The following is a 22,334-nucleotide window of genomic DNA, read 5'->3' as shown; positions in this document are numbered from 1 at the left end:
GTTAAGCACACAGAATAGATATATGTAACAGTGTTAATTGTATAAATTTATGGTTACTAGAGTTAAATGGTACACAAGAACTGAAAAATGTATATTTTATTAGGGATGCAATAATTATCAATATGATCTGTTCAAAATATTTTATTCACATGACAATAAATGTCAAAGGTTGATCTGCTGTTAACCTTAGGGTAACAGGAATAAAAATAATTTGGAAGCTATAGTCAGGCTTCTATGTTACTATGAGAGAATCGTCATATTTTGGACCTTGAATGTGCAAACCATAACGGCATGTTAATAGATTTAATCCAAAATCAAATACAATAGCATAACATTGTACATTGTTATTTTTGAATGCATTGCACAAGAGTAATTTTAAAGGTGCATTGTACAACAGAGTAATTTTAAAGGTGCATTGTACACCAGAGTAATTGTAAGAGTTCACAAAAAGTTCATTATGGGCAAGTTACTGTATGCCATAGCTTGAAATGATCAGTTCAGTGAATAAAATGGATTTTTATTTTGTTGTTGCATGAGATGGTGACAGTTCTGAGGACTCAGCATTAAGAGGTTAGTGTTAGGACTGGTTGGCCTGGTGTCAGGATAATGTGACTGGGTGGGACATCATGCTACATGTCTGTGGCATGATGCCCCAGTGCTAGACATCACTATAAACTGCGACATTGCAGACATAGTAGTGATATGACTGAAAAATTGTTAAAGCTACGTTAAAAATCCAGATCACATCACATCACACACACACACACACACACACACACTTCCATTCACACATTATTCACAGTTCTGAGGAGCTACATTCTTTAGCTTTAAAACCTTTTCCATAACCAGATTGAATACAGAATATTTCATTCTCTTTCACTATTGTTAGTCTTTCCAGTGCCCTCCATTTTACTACTTTTCCCATTTTTTCTACCTTTTTGTCAGTCTTTATAATTTTGTAGATTTTCTCCCAAATGTCTGTACTATCCATGCCTTTATTTAAAACACTTTTATGTTGTAAAATTGAATACACACTGAGTAAATGGATGGATGTAGTGAATTCAAATATGGTCTCTGTAAAGTGAACTGGATGTTTAAGAAGTTGGGCAATCAGGAAAAAAATAGACACAGAAAGTACATGTATGTGAAGAGAACGTTTCATAAGGTTTCTGATGGCAAGTCAAGTCAAGGTTTTATTTTTTTTCTCAATAATTTACGTAAATTTTATACTATTTTTATTGATAGTATGTACCTATTTTTCCCTACTTTTTAAAAAAGTAATGATACTTTATCTATATTTTTCACAAAGGGTTGCTGATAAGACTATATCATTGAAAATGCCTGAAGGGAGGGTTTTCTTAAGGTTGCTTTGTGTGTAAAACCTTTGTATTGATAGTGACAAGATTAATAAATAAAGCTATGAAATGACTGGTTGTTTCTGTGTGAAGGCTTCTCTATCAAATTAATTCAGCTGCCTGGCCTCAATCAGACATCACATTAAATGATACCAGTCTTTGACTACTGCAAAGGGGAATTCACCCCATAGAGTGCAGTGAGCCTGCTACATAAAATAAGTTCTTTCAGTTCAACAAAGTAATAGATAAACATAATATTGCAATATATTTTTAAAAAGTTATAATGATGTGGGATAGATGATTTCTTTTATATTTGGGGTGGGGCACATTTAATTTGTTTTCAAACCAGGATATTTTGGTTTCTTTCAGATTGTTTCTAATATAATGGCTGTACTTGGGTTTTTTTTTACATATCAGAGGAGAGAATAAGATAATCTGTTAAAGGGTATTCACAAAGAGATGATATAGAAAGCAACAACAAAATGAAATACTAGATTCTTTAGGGAAGTTGAACATCACCATTTGAATAGCTAGATGACTTTCAGCATATTGGGCATGTTACAAAAGAACTTGAACATAGCACTGAAGGCTTCCATGTGCTTCAACACAAGTAGATAATTTAAGGCCTTAGCAATTGGAAGGAAGTGTCTTGCCTGTGAACACAATACTGGTGGCTGGGGCAGGCTGATTAGATGGCTAAGAATTCCAGGTTGTACTCTTTTGGTTGTGAGATTGGCTGTCAAACCACCAAGCCACCCCAGCTCCATGTTAGTGACATAACACTAACATAAGGGCAGTTTGTTTTTTGATAATCAATGCAAGACATACTTACAATGATGCAACAATCTGGCACTACAAGGGGTCATACAGCTCTTTAAAATTAGAATGTAAACATGAATTGCCACCTTGAATGCCAGAAGTATGACCTGTATTCCACTCATAAATGGCCATATTGATGGCAGTGGATTAGGAACAGTTAAGAACATCATTGGTTGAAAAACTGCAAAAGTTTTATTGTTACTGATTTTCATCCTGTGCATGACATAAACATTTTTAGTAGGTTGCTGTAGTATAGTGAAAAGGAGAAAAAAAATATTCTGATTGATAGAAAATAGGACGTGGAATCAACCTTTTGTGTGTTGTTACATCAGCTTATTCTCTCTAAAGGTGTACAAAATCAGAGCATTAGTGATCACAACAAATTTAGGGGAGAAAAATACTTTAAATGGTGTAACATAATGGAAATTGGGTTATGCTAAGCTGCCATCTGCTTGAATATTGTAAGAAATTTCACTTGGCATCTATGCAGCCAATAGAAGGTTTAGCAGAACCTGGTTTGGCAGTGACCAATAGAAAGCTTGATAGTGACCAGCAGAAGGCTTTACTATGACCACTTTAAGAAAGTGATCAATAAATTGGCAATCTGGCATTAGCGGGTTCTCTAATGGTCCTAAAGTGGCATTAAATTGATTTGATATGGATAATGCAGATAATGGGCGTGAAGCCTAGTTCCTCTTTTAATAAATGGTGGTTCAGAAACAAGCTAGATTAGACGCAGATGAGGCCATGACTAAATCAAGACTTATTTTCCTTTAGACCATACAGTTCTCCACAGTCAATTCTGAAAATGTCCTGCCTTGCTTGGAGCAGTAACTAGTGAGTAAACTTTGGAATTTTCAAATGGTAAGTACCACCATCAAACACACTCATGGGTTATCTAGGTGTACGTTTTCACATAATATCTGGCTTTCTGTACAAAAATGTGGAATGTCTTTATTGTATTCATTGTGTGTCAGCAGTATTATACAATCTTGGGTACTGTATTTACATACCTACATTTAGCCACAGCTGCTAACTGCACAATGCAGATCTGGGTCTATGTAGTTTATTAGGAGTACTCAGTAAAACAAACAACATAGACCCTGATTTTCTGGTGCATTATGCACAGGCATGAAATTTGTCTGTCATTTAAAAAAATTTCTAATGTGTGAATTTGTATATTCTTGGTTAGTTGTTAAGGCATTATGTGATGGTAGATCAGGGTCTGCGTTGTTTGCAGTTGGTCTTGACTTATACCTAAGTATATATGATATTTTTAATGGTCATTCTTTAGACTTGTACCAGAGTCTATATGGTATCTTGAATGGTCATTTTTTTTTACTCATACCTGAGTGTATATGATATTTTAAATGATCATTCAAATACACTCATACCTGAGTGTATATGGTATTTTGAATGGTCATTCACTACACTCATACCCTAGTGTACATGGTATTTTGAATGAACATTCTGTAGACTTGTACCTGAGAATATATTGTATTTTTAATGGTCATTAACTAGACTTGTGGTGATATACATGTAATTTTGAACAGACATTCTTTGGGCTTATTCCTGAGTACATGTGTATATGGTATTTTTAATGATCATTAATTAGACTTATAGTCTTACATTTCTAAATTACTGTTTACACATCAAAATTGCATTGATATTCTTATAAATATACATACAGAGTACTCCCTGATATCTGAATACACTGGTCAACAGTGAAATCATTACTGACTTGAAAAGGCCCTAATCTGTAGTATTTTGGTGTGCTGAACACGAATATAACCGTGAAAAATTTGTATTGGCTCTCGTTTTGAAGATATTCATATACCTCATTTTCTATGTTTCACTGTGTAAATTTCTCCAGTAGGACTGCAGCAACATCCGGAATAATGATGTAACATTGCATAATACCATCATGCTCACATCATCCACAGTTGATTGCATCATTTTCTGATGCAATGCAATACTAATGCCATGCGGCTGCTGAAGTAAGTTGACGTCAGCAGTGTACTATACATGTGTAGGCCTATTATACTAATGCCAGGCGGCTGCTGAAGCTGACGTAAGCAGTGTACTATATAAAGCCCAATCAGATAGGTTCAGCATTTAAAATATTTTAGACGTTGTGCGAGACAGTTCAAGCTACTGTTACATAAAACTTATTATTTTATCCATTTACGTACAATAAAGAACAGTAATGCCTCGAAAGTGTGTTAATACTGCGGACAATTTTTGCTATATTTGTGGGGAAGTGACATTTGCCAACCAGAAGAAAAGTATCAATTCTCAAGTGAAGAAGGCATATCATCTTTACTTCGGATGCAAGGTTGGTGACCAAGACAAGCCTTGGGCTCCGCATATATGCTGTGCTACATGTACAACACAGCTTTCACAGTGGTTGAATTGCAAAAGGTCATCAATGCCGTTTGCAGTCCCAATGGTGTGGAGAGAGCCAAGCAACCACCTAAATGACTGTTACTTCTGCTTGGTTCCTCCTCTTTCCGGCGGAATAACGAAGCGAAAGAAGTCGAGAATAGTCTACCCAAACATTCCGTCTGCATTGAGACCAGTTCCACATGGTGAGGGACTTCCTATTCCAGAACCTCCAGCAGAATATTCTCTTGATTCATCTGACGAAGACAAAGGTGAGTCGACCTGTTCTTCTCCTGGTCCATCAGCATGCAGTGATCCAGATTTTCACTGTGGTGCATCATCAACCCCACACAGAATAACACAGGAAGAACTAAATGACCTGATTCGTGATTTGGACTTATCAAAGAACAAGGCAGAATTGCTAGGATCAAGACTCCAACAATGGAATCTTCTAGAAGAAGATGTCACAATTACTGCATATCGAAAGCGCCACCAGCAATTGGAGCCTTTCTTCAGAAAGGAAAGTAATCTGATATTCTGTTCCGATATTGAGGGCCTCATGAATGCTTTAAAAATCACTCATGACCCACAAGAATGGAGACTATTTGTGGACTCTTCAAAACTGAGTCTCAAGGCTGTGCTTTTGCACAATGGAAACATTCTTCCATCTATTCCAGTAGCGTATGCTGTCCACATGAAAGAGACATACGATAACTTAAGGCAGCTACTGAATTCCATTGAGTATAACAAGTACAGCTGGCACCTCTGTGGTGATTTGAAGGTAGTTGCCCTTTTAATGGGACTGCAGCAAGGATATACAAAATACATGTGTTTCTTATGCGAGTGGGATAGCCGAGCAAGGGAAATGCACTACATGAGGAAGGAATGGACTCACAGGCAGAATGTAGCCATTGGAGAGAAGAATATCCAACACCCAGCTCTGGTTGAGGCTCAGAAAATCTTGCTACCACCCCTTCACATCAAACTAGGTTTGATGAAGAACTTCGTGAAAGCCATTGACTGGACTTTGCCAGCATTCCGATACCTGCATGAAAAATTCCCTCGACTCAGCGAAGCAAAGATTAAAGAGGGAGTTTTTGTGGGTCCTCAGATTCGAGAGCTTTTCAAAGATGACCGGTTCAACAACTTGCTGGAAGGTGACGCGAAACAAGCATGGAATGCTTTTCGCCTAGTTTCTACAAACTTCCTCGGAAATGTTAGGGCAGAAAACTATAAGGAACTAGTAGAAGACATGTTGATGAAGTATAAGAAACTTGGCTGCAATATGTTTCTAAAGATTCACTTCCTTCATTCCCATTTGGATTTCTTTCCTAGCAACTGTGGTATTGTTAGTGATGAACACGGCGAACGTTTTCATCAAGATATCGCAACAATGGAACAAAGATACCAGGGAAAATGGTCCACTACAATGCTGGCTGACTACTGCTGGACACTCCTCAGAGATGCTCCTGAACAGCTGTACAAGAGACAGGCGAAGAAATCTAAGATGTAGTCAATGACTTGATTTTTTATAGGTAGGCTATTACAGTTGACCTTTTACTATTGGAATGCATTTCGTTATGTAAACATTAATTTCTTGCAGATTACAAAAAAACTAGAGCCAATTTTGCAATTTGACTGTCATATTCGTGTTCAGCACATAAAAATTGATAAGAATTGACTAATTTTATTTCAGTAACATGACTTTTGTAAAAATTTGTTGTCCAGTGATACCTGTTGATTATACTTGAATATAATTTGAATATTCATCAGTGTTAGTAAAGGCATCTAATCCATCCTCTGTTCTTTGTCTACATTGGTATATTGCCATGCCAACTCCCAGCCAAGAGGCATTGAAAACACTGTTAACTAAGTCATCTAAATTGAAAGGAAATTATATGGTCTTACATACTTTTTGGGAGTAATGAAACAAACAAAAAATCAAGTTAATGTGTTTTATTATCTCCTTTTTTTTAATACAAACTCTGTACAAATTTAAACATTCCTCTAATGCTGAAGACTGGATGTAATGGTCAGAAACTCAATTGCATGTTCAGTTAAATGCAGGGAAAAAATTCTCTGCAAAATGATTTGTTTGCTATCAGAATGACATGAACATATGGCTAGTTTAATTTCATTAAATTTGCGTGCATGCATGCATGCATGCAGGTCTCCAGAATTTTCCATACCATAGTGCAGTATATTCCTGCAACATCCAACAGGACTGACTTTTTTACTGGCTTTCAAATGCCCAAATTGGACATTGCAGTTTTAGCCCAACTATAAATGGCTTGTATCCAGTCTTGGTAAAATAATTGTTGTAACTGAAACCCATACACTAATAGTGACATAATTTGTATGTAAGGTGTAAATTGCAGTCCAATGTGTAAAATAGCCTGGTGGCTTCTGTATTATAAATGTGTAACCTCTACCAAGGTCAGGTACCTGGAACTAGTTCCTTATTTGGGAGTTGACCATTTAGTTTCATGGATAAAAGAGAAGGATTCCAAACAAAATAATTACTGCATATACTCACTAATGAGTCCAACTGCAAAATGCACAGATCCAGATATGCCATCACATAATGCACTGGCAGATCTGGGTTTGTGCAGTTTGTTAGGTGTAATCAGTAGAACAGACAACATAGACTCTGATCTGCAGATGCATTATGCTACAGCAGATCAGGATCTTTGTTGTTTGCAGTTAGCTTGACTTGACTTACAAGTTAGTGTATATGGTAAGTCCTTTTCAAATTGACATAAGAAATAAAAAGTGAAATAATCTCTGCACAAATTGAAATACATGCTGATAACAATGGAAAACAGTAGCAAGCAACAGCTATGATTTAAATGATTGTCTTCAGAAGTTGACTAACCCATGCATTTCATTTTTGTTTGAAGCTGACATTTGTGGTACTGACTTATAAAAAGGTATGTCAGATTTTTTTTTGACTTATAAGGGGAAAAAAAGGTAGAGTGTCAGATTTTGAAGGATATTGGAACTTCCTTAGCTGTGCAGTGACTCCAGAACTTAAATACAAGATGAATGCAGAACTGTATTAGAGTTAACTCTTCTAGCTAAAATGAACTGGGGAGTGGTAATGGTTTTTGGGATTGACTACAAATGCATTTTACAGAACAAATATCAGGAGATAGTTCACAAATTTTTCAGGGCTTTGTTCATTGATATATATATGGCATTGTTAGCTTTAAGTCCCTTGCTCTGAATGTTGATCTTCATCAACTTAATGTATTACATTATTTTTTTGATGTTGTGAGCAGTGTGATTATTCATAAATCAGAACTGGAGTTTGAAATTTTGGTGATTTAGCAGGTTTGAGGGTATTTCTGTTGTCGGCTAACTAATTCAGTATTACACAGTTTGCATTATGTTTGTTTGTTTCAGTTACATAATACTGCCAGACTCTCTTAATAACAATTTTCTATTTGAATATTCGCAGACAAGTATCATAATCAAGTATGAATCATAAACAAGTATTCTGTATGAATATTTGCAAACAAGTATTCTATTTGAATATTCACAAACAAGTATTCTATTTGAGTATTCACAGATAAGTATTCTCTTGGAGTATTCACAAACAAGTATTCTATTTGAGTATTCACAGACAAGCATTCTATTTGAATATCCACAAATAAGTATTCTATTTGAGTATTCACAGACAAGTTTTCTACATGTACTTGGGTATTCATAGACAAGTATTCTATCTGAGTATGAATCATTAACAAGTATTCTGCATGAATATTCACAAACAAGTATTCTATTTTGAATGTTCACAAAAAGTATTATTTTGAATGTTTTGGACACTCATTTCATCTTTAATTACAACGCTGTCCATGGGAGTAAACTGCCTTACAGGAAAATGGCCTCATAATGAAGTACATCATAAAGTACTCCCTCATTATAATGTTATCCATGGGGGTATGGCAGTATACTGCCTTATAGAGAAACCGCTGCATAGTATAGTTCATAGAGCTCTCGATATAATGCCAGCCATGGTAACCATAGTATAACCTCCTTATATTGTTACCACCTTATAAGAAGTACATGGTGCAGTAATAATAATGATCTCCTTCATGGGAATCATGGAGTATACTGCCATATAGTGAGACTGCCTTATAATGAAATACATGATACAATGCTCATTATAATGTTGTCTATGGGAGTCATAGAGTATACTACTTTATAATGAGGCTGTCTTATAATGAAGTACATGCTACATCACTCCATCATTGTAATGATGTTCATGAGAGCCAGATAATGTGCCTTATGTTGAGACTGCCATATAATGAGGTACATATATATTATAACAGTGCTGATGATAATGTTGTCCTTGGGAGCCATCATGTGTACCCAGTACTGCCTTATAGTGAGATTGCCATATAATGAAGTACATGACAAAGTGCTCATTATAACAGTGTCCATGAGAACCACTGAGCATTCCCAGTCCAACCTATTACTGTGATTGCTGTATAATGAAGTACATGACAAAGTGCTCATTATAACAGTGTCCATGAGAACCACTGAGCATTCCCAGTCAAACATATTACTGAGATTGCTGTATAATGAAATACATGACAAAGTGCTCATTATAATAGTCACCATGAGAACCACTGAGCATTCCCAGTCAAACATATTACTGAGATTGCTGTATAATGAAATACATCATATATGAAATTTGCCACTTCTTATTAATTAGGGAATGACCATTTCATTGGGGGGATGGGATTTCTTTAAAAAGTATTACTGATCTGCTTTATAGAGGGGAAAAAATCTCAAGGCAAAAGAAACAAAGTTATGTGGCCTTGAGAGAAAGTCACAGCCCCACCTCCAATTCAGTGGTTATACATGCTTAATAATGGTCAGACTTCTCTTTATCTTTTGATTCGTAGGCAGCTGAAAATTAAAAGTACAGTGCCAAGTCATTGTGGTAATATAAGAAAAAAAATGTCACAGTGTTGGCTTCCATGTTAAGATTTATAACAGGAATTGCATTATAATGAAGGGCTTTATAGGGGGTGGGGGAGTACTGTATATGAAATATGTTTGTAGTTATATAAAAAAAAACATGGTTGGCGGTTGAAGTGGAAATGAAAACTGCAAACAGTTTGAGAATATTTTGACTGTGTGACTGTTTCAGATAGTAATTACAGCTTGGCTTTATGCTTGAACTGAATGTATCTCTGATATGAAGGGAGATAGGAAGGGTGTAAACAGTTTTTGATGGACTGGATGCTTGATCTTAGTATCACCCAGTCTTGTAAGTAAATAAACACACTTATCATTCCTGGAACCAATCAGTTACACCTAAGAGTGTTACAAGAAGTAGTGAGTAAATAAATCTTTTAGTCGGGAAACATTTTTATTACATTTACCATCAATAGTTCATCAAGATAAATCAGTGAAACATTCAGTTTAAAATGTCATATCACTTTCACTGACAGAAATGTCTGTATGGTAATGCACAGGTTTGAGATCTTTATGAACGAGATGTGTGATTCAAAGGTTCAATTTCCCCAGAGTGGTATAAATAATCCAGATTTTTGCACTGTAACTTGCATTATCTTGGAAAACATAAAAGTACAAGTATACACAGATTTGATAGTTTTGGCAGCATATTAATGCTGGGAAGAAAAATACAATTTATAATTATTTCAAAATTGTGTTTCTGAAATTAAAGAAAAAAGATGGTTCAAATAATGAAAATCTTTCTTATTTCCAAAAGTATTTTTTTGTTATTTCCAATGGCATGTACATGTATTTGTTTTATTTACACTAGTATGCTTTTGTTATTTCGAGTAGTATGTTTTTATTTCCATTAATATGTTTTTATTATTTCCAATAGTTTTTTTATTTTTTCTAGTTGTATGTTTTTGTCATGTGCTTATTTAGAAAACAATCTGTTTGAAATATTAAAAAATGTTTGTTATTTTAAAAGTATATATTTAGAGAATACCAGATCTTTTGGAAATAGCAAAGTATTTGTGCTGTGTTTGAAGATATCTTTCAAAATAATGAAAAACATTTGTAAATATTTGTGCTGTGTTTGAAGATATCTTTCAAAATAATGAAAAACATTTGTAAATAAGTTTTTTTTGTTTTGTTTTGAAAATTATGTTTATTAAAGTTTGAAAACATTTTTTTTAAATAACAACATATTTTGCCCTTATTTTGAAAAAGTATGCTTTTGTTACAATATAAAGTTTGTGAAATGGCCAATTTTTTTTTCTCCATCTGGCAGCAATACTTCTCCATAGATGTCAGATACTGGTTCTGGAAGAATGCAAATACTTGATGTCAACAAAATATGGACTGGTTCAGAATAAAGGTGTGGCCACCTGACATTCAGTCTAACCATTGCATACTTTTAATTCACAGATATATAACAGTACTCAGACTGATTAGGTTACCAATATAATAGTACTCAGACTGATTAGGCTACTAATGTAACAGTGCTCAGACTGATTAGGCTACTAATATCCCAGTGCTTAGACTGATTAGGCTACCAATATAACAGTGCTCATATTGATTAGGCTACTAATATAACAGTGCTCAGACTGATTAGGCTACCAATAGAATAGTGCTCAGACTGATTAGGCTACTAATGTAACAGTGCTCAGACTGATTAGGCTACTAATATTACAGTGCTCAGACTGATTAGGCTACTAATATAACAGTGCTCAGACTGAGTAGGCTACCAATAGAATAGTGCTCAGACTGATTAGGATACTAACATAAGAGTGCTCAGACTGATTAGGCTACTAATATAACAGTACTCAGACTGATTAGGCTACTAATATAACAGTGTGCAGACTGATTAGGCTACTAATATAACAGTGCTCAGACTTATTAGGCTACTAATATAACAGTGTGCAGACTGATTAGGCTACTAATATAACAGTGCTCAGACCTATTAGGCTACCAATATAACAGTGCTCAGGTTGATTAGGCTACTAATGTAACAGTGCTCAGATTGATCAGGCTACTAATATAACAGTGCTCAGACTGATTAGGCTACCAATAAAACAGTGCTCAGACTGATTAGGCTACTAATGTAACAGTGCTCAGACTGATTAGGCTACCAATATAACAGTGCTCAGATTGATTAGGCTACTAATATAACAGTGCTCAGATTGATTAGGCTACTAATGTAACAGTGCTCAGACTGATTAGGCTACTAATATAACAGTGCTCAGACTGATTAGGCTACAATATAATAGTGCTCAGACTGATTAGGCTGCCAATAAAACAGTGCTCAGACTGATTAGGCTAGAATATAATAGTGCTCAGACTGATTAGGCTGCTAATGTAACAGTGCTCAGACTGATTAGGCTACTAATGTAACAGTGTTCAGACTGATTAGGCTACTAATGTAACAGTGCTCAGACTGATTAGGCTACAATATAATAGTGCTCAGACTGATTAGGCTGCCAATAAAACAGTGCTCAGACTGATTAGGCTACAATATAATAGTGCTCAGACTGATTAGGCTGCTAATGTAACAGTGCTCAGACTGATTAGGCTGCTAATGTAACAGTGCTCAGACTGATTAGGCTACCAATGTAACAGTGCTCAGACTGATTAGGCTACTGATGTAACAGTGCTCAGACTGATTAGGCTACTAATATCCCAGTGCTCAGACTGATTAGGCTACCAATATAACAGTGCTCATATTGATTAGGCTACTAATATAACAGTGCTCAGACTGATTAGGCTACCAATAGAATAGTGCTCAGACTGATTAGGCTACTAATATAACAGTGTGCAGACTGATTAGGCTACTAATATAACAGTGCTCAGACTTATTAGGCTACTAATATAACAGTGTGCAGACTGATTAGGCTACTAATATAACAGTGCTCAGACCTATTAGGCTACCAATATAACAGTGCTCAGGTTGATTAGGCTACTAATGTAACAGTGCTCAGATTGATCAGGCTACTAATATAACAGTGCTCAGACTGATTAGGCTACTAATAAAACAGTGCTCAGACTGATTAGGCTACTAATGTAACAGTGCTCAGACTGATTAGGCTACCAATATAACAGTGCTCAGGTTGATTAAGCTACTAATGTAACAGTGCTCAGATTGATTAGGCTACTAATATAACAGTGCTCAGATTGATTAAGCTACTAATGTAACAGTGCTCAGACTGATTAGGCTACTAATATAACAGTGCTCAGACTGATTAGGCTACTAATATAACAGTGCACAGACTGATTAGGCTGCTAATGTAACAGTGCTCAGACTGATTAGGCTACTAATGTAACAGTGTTCAGACTGATTAGGCTACTAATGTAACAGTGCTCAGATTGATTAGGCTACCAATATAATAGTGCTCAGACTGATTAGGCTACCAATGTGACAGTGCTCAGACTGATTAGGCTACTGATGTAACAGTGCTCAGACTGATTAGGTTACTAATATAACAGTGATCAGACTAATTAGGCTACTAATATAACAGTGCACAGACTGATTAGGCTACTAATATAACAGTGCTCATATTGATTAGACTACTAATATAACAGTGCTCAGACTGATTAGGCTTCCAATAGAACAGTGCTCAGACTGATTAGGCTACTAATATAACAGTGCTCAGACTGATTAGGCTACTACTATAACAGTGCTCAGACTGATTAGGCTACTAATATAACAGTGCTCAGACTGATTAGGTTACTTGAGATTGCATGATTAACTTGTAATGCATCTGTGTTGTTTAGGACTGAGATTTTTTTCTTCTGATTTCTAATTTTGTCTAATACCTGAGTCCCACTTTGAAGGAGCTTAGATTCTCCTATGTTATTTAACCAGTTGCTGTTGTTCTTGTAGGGTTTAATGCCATTTTTCAGCATAAGATAGGCTATACATGGCAGCCAGTATAAATGGCAGAGGAAGAACCCAGGAAAACCCCCAGTAAGAACCACCGACCCACAACAAGCTACTGGCAAGCTTTCTCACATATCCACATTGGCCGAATCGATGCAGACAGAGGTGAGATGGCAGTAACCATTAGTGCTTTAGACCACTTGGCCACTCGGGGCCGCCTTAACCAGTTGCCTTCAGATTTTCTTCTAAAACTGAACATTTAGGAAGGGGGGGGAGGCAGAATATAGGATTGATTTCATGAAGAAATAAATATCGGCCTAAAATAATATGTGCTACGTGTTTCATGCATTCAATTGATTTTGATGCATGACATTTTAGACATAAGCATGAATCCTGCAATTCTCAATTATACCTTGCAGATATATGTGGTACCTTAGTTATTATTCCAAAGATGTTTTGTTGGTTCATATCACACCAGCCATCCCATGCCAATCAGCAATCACTGTTCAGCTGTGGTACATGGAAAGGGATCAAAACAAGTGCCTCCTTTGTCCCACTCAAGCATCACAGGCGACAGATGGGTCCTCTTTATTTTGATTTAGGGTTATCAACTACAGTTTTAGGGGAAAAAAACATGTCAAAACCCCAATGTTTTTCACCATTCCAGTCTGATGAAGTTAACAGAAGATGTGCACATATTTTTAAAGAAAGGGAAGTTGAGAGGGTTTTGGTCAATCAATCTCCTGCATTCAACACCCACATCTTCCTGGTCACCAAACAAGTGGAAAATTTTGTCTGATAATTGATTTCAGCCCATCAAACTAGTTTCTTCTGGAGGAAACATTCAAGCTGGAGACCACATCCTCAATCCATAATGCAATCTGTTTTTCATCCTTATGTTACCATTCAATTCCTCTGTGATAGGGAGTCAGGCTTTGCTCATGTGTTGGAGATTGTGAATCAGATTGGCATCAACCTGTATTCCTATGTTCAAGTTTAATTCCTATGGGTTTTGGAGACTCCTAACATTTTGTAGCAAGCCTTCTTTCCCCCTTGGACATTGTGTCCTGATCTTGGTTTCAAGCTATGGGGGACCTGCTATGTCTGCTCTGGCCTCTGGCCTCATCCAAGAAAGATGAAGTGGGCCACCTCTCTCCTCCAAGCCAGAAAGAAAAGACCCTGAACTATGATGCCCTTTCCCTTCTGTTAGACAAAGACAAGTTCCCAGAAGAGCTGGATGCAGCAATTCCTTCTCTTCCATTCTCTTCATGTCAGTGGCACTCTCAGTGGAGGTCCTCTACATCCTCATGGATACCACCTTAGACACATCTAAGGTCTTGGTGGCACATTTATCTTTTGCCAGAGGGAATAGTGCTTTTGAGACTTTTGTATTGGAAAGAAGCAACCCTTCATTTACACAGCCTAGAAATGTGAGCAGTCACACATGGAAGTGTCAGTCTCATAATGCAATGTTGTGTTATGATGGCTTCAAACAACATACAAGTAGAAGTTGCTGCTTTTCTTTGCATGGAAGTCTGGAACCTCCAGTGGCTTAGAGTCTGCCAAAAGGAGTATCCTGGTGGACAGCCTGTTCAGATGGTGTATAGTATAGTAGTCCTTACAGAATGACTTCTTGAGGACACCATAAGTAGACTTGTTCTGTCCAAGACTGAACAAGCTGCCCTTTTATGTCTTTCCAGTGACAGATAGATCAAAGAGCCAGGATGGTTGATGACCTTAAGTATGATGTCAGATTATCTGTACACATGTCTTACCACCTTTAAAAATAATTCTGCAGCTTCTCCAGCAAATCAGGATCTCCACATCCAGTTCATCTTGATAACTTGATGCTAGATGAACCCAGGAGATTACCACAGAGGACCTGCTGTTGCAGCACAGGGGATCTCCCCTACATGACAATCCACAGATTCTCAACATTTAATCTTGGTTTATCTCATGTGATCGATCCACCATGGCCAGTTTACCAAAAGCATCACCAAGGCTAAAAGGCAATCCACTTCCAAAGTTTGTGATGCAAAGTGGAGAATTTTCTATAATTGATGCAGTAGGAAACATGTTGATCCCAGTAATCCCTGCCTTAAATGCATTGGATATTTTCTTCTCTTTTTGAGAAAAGAGAATATTGTGTTTCTGTTGTTAAGGAATATAGGGCAGCTCTTTCTAACGCTTTCAAAGTTCTCTAGGGGTTCCGTCACTGGGTTTGACCCTCCTCTTTCTGATCCCATTAGGTATTTTCTACTTCAGAGACTGTTATTTTGCTCACTAATGTATAGATCGAACCTTTCATGTATTTTTGGGCATTATCAGAACCCCCTTATCAAGTCAAGCTTCCTTTGAGGACAGTCTTCCTCCTCTCCTTAGTGTCAAAGAGGAGAAGGAATGAGATTCATGCCATATCAATGGAACATAGTTGTTTACAGTTCATTGGTAACAATGATTTGACTTCTTTTCTTTGCCAAATTGGGTTTCTGGCTAAGAATCAGCTGCCTTCTATACTTCCAGTTCCCAGGCTTCATTACCCAGTTGTCATCTTTAAAGGGTGAAGGAATGGGTCAGAATTGATACTTTGGCAGCCACCATTTCCAGGTCTATTGTTCTCACTATCAAGATAGCTTACCAGTCTATAATCAAGAGGGGCCTTTCTTTCACGGGAATTAAAATGACTAAGGTTGGGGATATTGTCACATCTTGGGCCTACTTCAGTCACTCTTCTTTATGTGATGTTATGAAAGCAGCCAACATTATTATACATTTACCTGGAATTTGTTGCACAACATAGCAAAGGCATTTACTCACGGAGTTCAATTGTGACAACACATGTGGCCAAACCTTCTACCAGCTTATGGTTGTGAAATCTCCTACTTTAAGGGTCACAAGCACATTTCTTTTTCTTTTTCTACCAGCTTTTGTTTCGGTCAATCAGCCTCCCTCCTAACTGGTAAATTTGGCAACACAATAGAAGTAGGCATGTACTGTTGCTATTAAAATGTAGTGGGGGGGGAGGAACTAATTTTAATTATGTAATATTTACCTATTACTATTGCAAAGATTTCCTACTACTCTTACATACTGTCTTGACCCATGTCAAAAAAGAAAGCTAATACATATGCTTGGTGTGACTATGGGAACTTGGTGTCCCAGAAAAGATAAGCAATGTGGTAGTAGCAGATCAGTTTTAAAATTAACCTTTAAATTTAAAATTTAAATTTTAAACACATGATGCTACTTAAGAAACTTTGTAGACTAGGTCAATGTTTAGACTACTTCCTATGAAAGAACTTTTGCTTACTTTGCTAGGTTGTTTAACACATTAACCCCTGGAGGTTTTTGTCATTTTCGCCTGAAAATCGAGTAGGAAACACATTTTGAAAGCTATTTCTGAATAGATCCGAAAACACCAAATCCCCAGTGATCTTTCAATAACATACTGCATAGTTGTGTTAGAAACATCATTTTTCATTGGCTATTTGACTCACGCATGAGCAGAAGGGTAAAAGTTGGATTTTTAATAAAAAAATTTTGCTAAACGGAGCCATTATTTTTGTACTGAGACCACTCTTTATTCCAAATGACCATCTTACCCTACTTTTTTGCAAAGGCTCATCTGTCCGTTTGCAGTTTATACCAGTCTGCCTTAGATCTGAAACCAAAAAGTCTAAAATCTGGACACAAAATCGGATTCCAACCATGGGCGAATTTTGGGTAAAATAAAGTCGGGTCCAAAAAATGAGGTGTTTTAATCTGTATTTTGTAATACAACTAGATACTCCAGATTATTTGGTATCATTGTAGAGCTACATCTGTCTACCTTTCTATAATACCACCCGCTTTAGTGTATTGTGCATGACCATGAGGCTACAGAGCTCAGCAGTAGGCTCCTACCTCCTGCCCCGTTAAGTCGTCGCTAGGGGTTAATGTGTTAAGAGCATGCATCAGATATGCAGGCAAAATGTACTGTATATACTCACTTATTAGTTGAGTCGAACTCCAAACAACAAAGATCCTGATTGCCGTATCATTATGTGCCTACATGTCAGGGTCTGTGTTGTTTGTTCTACTGATTACCCATGACAACCTGCACAGACCCAGACCTGCTGGCACTATCTGCAATGGCATATCAGGGTCTGTGCAGTTTGCAGTTGGACTCGACTTATAAGTATATTCTATGGTACAGAATTCTCACAGGCTGCTTTAGAATCAATATACTTTCTGTGGATACATATGAGAAAAATTCCCTCGTTTAGCCCATTCATCCATTTTAGGGGTCTGAGTGAGATATATGCCAGCAATCTTTTTCCACAAATAGGTTAAAGTTGAACCATCAGTTTGTGCAATTTTATTGCTTTCACAAAATTTTAACTTTTAACTCAACTGACTTTTAGTGTACAAATTAGGACAACTATCTAGGCTTAATGCTTGTTGCAACCAACAAATAAGAACACTTTTAGCTCTTCTTAAAACTGATAAAATAAGCCATCCAGAGTACATTTTACATGGAGCAATCTGGCTTTGAAGCCTTTTCAGTCAATGGGAGTGTCCATTCATTAGGGCATTTTATGGGTCTCCATAGAAAACTTGGATTCATTGCACAAATTGCTGTCTGGTTCTTAAACTATAATCAACCATGGCAGTTTTAATGGTTGCTGGGTAACTTTTGATAAAAATGTTTGGTTACATGAGTTGAGAAAGGTTTAATTTGCATGATCCAGATCATATGGTCAGCACTGTTTGTGATTGGGCTTGCAGCAATGCATTAAATGAATATTCAGGCACAGTTTGGGCATTGATCCTGTTTGTTATTTTGTATTTTTCTGTGTATTATGAGCTTAACATAAAATTCTTTATCCTGGTCCCTGTGCGTTAAGTAGGGGCTTGTAATTAGACTGCTTATGAGAAGTCATCATAGAATCTGCACAGCATAAGGTCCTTCATTTTTATTACACATTTCCTTTTATAAGGACTTTCCTGTTATAAAGCCCTTCATTATAAAACAACTCCAGTTATTTCAATTGACTCATCGTCACCATACAGCTGGGATACAGAATTTCAGTGTCAACCATTAGCAGCATTTGAACCTGTCTCTATGGATTTAGTATGTACAATTGTGATGAAGAGTGAACCAAAGTCATGTGAACTTGATCCAGTTCCAACATCACTGCTGCTTGAGTGCTTAGATCCAGTATTGCCTTCACTAACTGATGTTATTAATACCTCTCTCTCATCCTGGGAATTCCCATCATTTTTCAAAACTGCCATTGTAAAGCCTCTGCTGAAGAAACCAACACTAGACCATAACGATTTAAAGAACTACCGCCCAGTTTCTAATCTCCCATTCATTTAAAAAATCTTAGAAAAGGTTGTTCTATCCCAGCTTGTATCTCATCTAAATTCAAACAGTCTTTTTAGCAATGTACAATCTGCATATCACCCTTGCCAGAGTACTGAAACTACTCTTCTAAAGGTAGTTAATGACATTCTCTCTACTTTGGATAGTGGAAAGAGTAACAGTCCTCACGCTCCTTGATTTGTCTGATTTGATACAATAGATCATGATATATTACTTCACCATCACCAGCATGTATTTGGCATTCATGATACAGCCTTACTGTGGTTCAAGTCCTACTTGGTCAACAGGACACAAATTGTGTCCGCAAATGGAATATACTCCAGCCCAGTTGATCTATGTTGTGGTGTTCCACAGTGGTCTGTTCTTGGACCTGTTCTCTTCATTCTATACACTCAGTTGCTCTCAAGTGTTATAGATCATCATCCAGTGTCTCACCAATTATATGCTGACAACACCCAAATATACAAATCTAGCCACCCAACTGAAGTTGATGCTACCATCTAAAGTGTAGAGAGGTGCATTTCTGATGTGAAATCATCGATGACATGTAACAAGCTGCAGATGAATGATGATAAAACTGAAGCCATTCTGACCACAACACAAAGACTTTCTCATTCATGTCCTTTACCTCAAACAATAAATATCAGCAACACCAACACGCAGTCAGTACAAAACCTAGGTGTTACTCTGGACAGTACTCTCACGTTGCACAAACATGTCATGAACATATGCAAGGCTGCATATCTTGAGCTAAGACGCATCAGCTCCATTCACAAATATCTTTCAGTTGATACCACTAAAACACTTGTGTGTTCATTAGTACTTTCAAGACTGGACTCTTGTAACTCAATTCTGTCTGGTTCATCTCAATATCTACTCCAGAAACTTCAAAAAGTTCAAAATACAGCTGCTCAGATCATCCTTAGAGTACCATGATCAGAGCACACCTCCCCGCTACTCTGTACCCTACACTGGCTATCCATTCGATCCAGAATCAAACACAAATTTGTTTCTATGTGCTATGTTTCACTAATGGACTCCAGTCCAACATACCTATCCAACCTCACCCATGTGTATACACCAGCAAGATACTTACGCTCCTCTTTTGACAATCATATACTCATTATTCCCACTATGAAAACGAAGTCATATTGACAACATTCTTTTGCATACCAGGGCCCAGCAATGTGGAATGAATTGCCCACTGAACTTAGACACCAGACAGTGATCACATTCAAGAGTGCTCTTAAAACTCACATATTTCGACTGCAACAACAAACTTAAAGACCTAATAATGTTTCCTACCTTAAATGTTTTTATGTTTTCTAATTTCATGGTGTTTGTTTTTTGTAATCTTGTCATTATATGTTGTATTTTTTATGTTATAGGTGTTGACTAATACTGTAAAGTGTTTAGAGCTTCTAAAGATTAGGTGCTATACAAAGTCCTCAGTATTATTATTATTATTATTGTTATTATTATTATTATTATTATTATTATTATTATTATTATAATAATAAGACATTTCATTATAACACAATTCCTGTTATATGGCAAGTATAGTCATGGATCCCATTTCATTACTAGCAGTCAAATTACATTCATCATGTACAGCCAAACTTGTACTTATGGACACCTTTATTCAGTGGCTACCTGTTCACAATGGCCATTTAAAATTTTCCCTGGTAAATTTCATATAGAAATGTACTGTATGTAACAGTCACCTGCCTTCTACAGTTAATGGTCAGTTTGTTTCCTAACCAAATAATGGTTTCTCCCTGCCTTTAGTGGTTCAGCAGTAACTGCTCAGTTGTTTGCTTCAAGAGGAAGGCGTTTGTTTAGATTATGGAATATAATGTGAATCAATGTGCAAACTTTTCTTATCTCACTTGTACTCACTGTATTCCAGTCATGTTGATAATATAACTTGAAGGTATTAAAGTCAAATTCAAAAGTGAAGGGGGTTTTATCATTAGGTCAGAGGGTCAAGCAAATTTCAGTTGTTGGATGGTGAGAAAGTTAGTTGTGTTATGCAGCAGAATTGAAAGTCCCCTTTTATGCCATTGTGACTATAATAGTGAAATATTTTCATCTATTTACCTGTGAATTAAAGCTGTCTCTGAAGAAAAAAGTTAGTCTTTGTGAAGAAATATTTCATCCATTTTCATTACAGCCAAAGATCATAAGTATTCAAAATGTGTCTGTAAGGCAGGTGAAGTTTTGGTTTATGAGTCACAATGAATAGCTATGTACAACTTCTTTTGATTTGATTTTCATCATAGGCTTGTCACATAAACTGACTGCCACATCTGTTGGGTTTATTGTTGCTCTATTTCAGCTATCTGTTCATGAATTCCAACTATAATGTGATTTCACAACATTAATGCTTTGTTTTTGTGTTGTATAATAAACATGATACAACCTTAATATAATGTTCCCTCACTTTTAACACTAGTTACTTTCATGTATTCCAATAAGAGTATTATACAGTGTGAACACTGTACCTCACCACTGTCAGGTGATGAACATATTACAGTTTAAATCTGCTCAATATGTGAAGTGATTGTTGTTTACTTTGGATGCTGTTAATATAGTTCTTGTAACACCTAATCTGATGTAACTTTGCTTGGGCAAATTAGACACATGAGAGGGTTTTGGGTAAATTAGACACATGAGAGGGTTTTGGGTAAATTAGACACATGAGAGGGTTTTGGGTAAATTAGACACATGAGAGGGTTTTGGGTAAATTAGACACATGAGAGGGTTTTGGGTAAATTAGACACATGAGAGGGTTTTGGGTAAATTAGACACATGAGAGGGTTTTGGGTAAATTAGACACATGAGAGGGTTTTGGGTAAATTAGACACATGAGAGGGTTTTGGGTAAATTAGACACATGAGAGGGTTTTGGGTAAATTAGACACATGAGAGGGTTTTGGGTAAATTAGACACATGAGAGGGTTTTTGTTTTTAACATTTAGTTAAAGTTTATTACTTCTCAAAAAGTTCTACATGCTGACTCCCTGCACTGTGTTTGACCTTAGCTTATGAAGGATTCTAGTAGGCTTAGAGAAAGCATTCCCTGAAGACCTTTTCTTGGGCTAAACTTATGGTCTGATTGTGTTAACTGCAGATCTTTATCTAACCCTAGACTACACACCAAAATGCATAAAACCTAAATTCTAAAACCAAATTAGAGCCATTTATCCACTGTCCACATGGACCTTTGCAACTTTTAACGGGATTCCACAAATGTTATGTTAAATGGGAAATTTCTTGTAAAATTTATCCTTAAGAGCTAATTAATTATAAATTAAACCGTAACTACTTAACTCTATTTTAAACACTTTACACATACTAAGAGAGCTTCAAATTTTACAACAAATGGTCATTAAACTAATTGTTTGACCATTAATGGAAACTTGCTATCATTGATTTATTCCAAGTCTACAAACATATAATCCAGTCAATATAAAGGCTTCTTTGTTTCAGTTCCCTCCCCCTGAACTGTAGCATAACCTCACTTAGGGATGAGTGGCTAACTACAGCTCTTTATTTGACAGGAA

General features: G+C 36.5%; 1 protein-coding gene across 3 annotated transcripts in view; it reads left to right on the top strand.

The window, feature by feature from the left end:
• Positions 1–22,334, top strand: part of LOC149786049 (protein still life, isoform SIF type 1-like) — a 405,626-nt gene that overhangs the window by 76,207 nt on the left and 307,085 nt on the right. For 2 of the 3 annotated variants that reach the window (XM_089976333.1, XM_089976332.1), the window contains exon 2: positions 2,952–3,038. The exons of the other annotated variant lie outside the window; for it this stretch is intronic. The gene's annotated coding sequence lies outside the window, so the exon portion shown is untranslated. The remainder of the gene's footprint in view (positions 1–2,951; positions 3,039–22,334) is intronic. 3 annotated transcript variants of the gene reach the window in all.

This window comes from Sinohyriopsis cumingii, chromosome 12 (assembly GCF_028554795.1).
Source record: "Sinohyriopsis cumingii isolate HCF-2022 chromosome 12, ASM2855479v2, whole genome shotgun sequence".
NCBI lineage: Eukaryota > Metazoa > Mollusca > Bivalvia > Unionida > Unionidae > Sinohyriopsis > Sinohyriopsis cumingii.
This window is presented reverse-complemented; position numbering and strand designations above follow the sequence as displayed.